The sequence below is a fragment of the Hyaena hyaena genome, unplaced genomic scaffold (genome assembly GCF_003009895.1).
Source record: "Hyaena hyaena isolate Hyena2069 unplaced genomic scaffold, ASM300989v1 scaffold_65, whole genome shotgun sequence".
Classification (NCBI taxonomy): domain Eukaryota; kingdom Metazoa; phylum Chordata; class Mammalia; order Carnivora; family Hyaenidae; genus Hyaena; species Hyaena hyaena.
This window is the reverse complement of record NW_024080697.1, coordinates 4,338,678-4,339,976: the sequence shown is the minus strand read 5'-3', so window position 1 is coordinate 4,339,976 and position 1,299 is coordinate 4,338,678.

Below are 1,299 nucleotides of genomic sequence, written 5' to 3'. Positions count from 1 at the left end.
TCATGGGCAGGGGAATGACCCAGGGAAAATGATGTTGAGGAAGATTGCTTTGGCAATGGTACGGACAGGATAGATGAGAGGGAAAAAGAGACAGAGGCAGAAAGATCAGTCACAGGCAGAGGGCCTAGATTAGAATCGTGGCAATGAGGAGGAAAAGGAAAAAGAGGATCCAACAGGCTTTGGGTGACCGATGAGATTTTTCATGGGAGGAGTGGATGGGAAGCCGAGTGAACACTGTCAGAAATAGGAAGGTGGGGGTGGGTTGGGGGATGAATAGGCGGAGAGGGCAATAATGAGTTCTGTTTTAGGCATGAGTTGAGGAAACAGAAGAATCACTCAAGCAAAAAAAATGTCTAGGGTTCATTTTAAAATGTAGGACTAATGTCTGCAAGAAAGTCAGGATGAATATCAGGGTGTATCACTTCCCCTTCATGGAAGAGAGGGTCTATGCCCATGTAAGTCAATGAATCCTCAAAGAAAAAGGGGCTAAGCACTGATTCTTAACCTGGGAGAGATGAGAGGGGAGTATGAAGATATCTTGGAGATTCTTTTATTTTTTTCCCATCATATTCAACATTAGAATAAAATTTTATATTCAAGAAAGAAAAGGGAACGATATGGCTTTCAAATATAGATACAGAAAATAATGCTCAAAAAATCTTAACTGAGAAGGATATAATTAGTAAGGGGGAAAAAAAGGAATCTATGCTGGGTGTGTGTTATCTGTGTGGTTGATGAGGAAGGGGGAAAAATGAAGACTGGTCTTCTCATCAACCTCAGCAACCTAGGGTCAGCAGTAGCCCTTCAGGCTACACAGCCGGCCCTGGGACTAGCACCTGGCTGGGTTTGGAGTTTGGCATTTATTCTGGGTGTGATGTTCAGGAGAAGACATGGCCTGGAACAGGGGCTCAGGGAAGCAAAGGGGATCACATCTTTCCAAAAACAATCTCACCATGGGCTCTCAACTAAGACTCAAAAGCCAGTTCCCTAAAAGTTCACCTAGTGGAGGGTAGGGAACTAGAAGTGGGCTTGGATGAGCCTTTGATAGGCAGGATATTAGAAATTGCCAACACAGAATTCTTATGGAACTACAACACCATTAAAAAAAATTGCAAAAATTTGGAAGCAACTGAAAAGTGTCTCCTATCTAGATGTGACACCCTAACAGAGTGCTACGCTAGCTGGATCCAGGGACCTTTCTGGATCCCAATAAGATGTCTAATATGTTTACCCTTCCCCTCACTCTTTCTAGTGCTGTATCCCACCCTCTTGTGCCTACCTATCTGTTTGCACAACTTC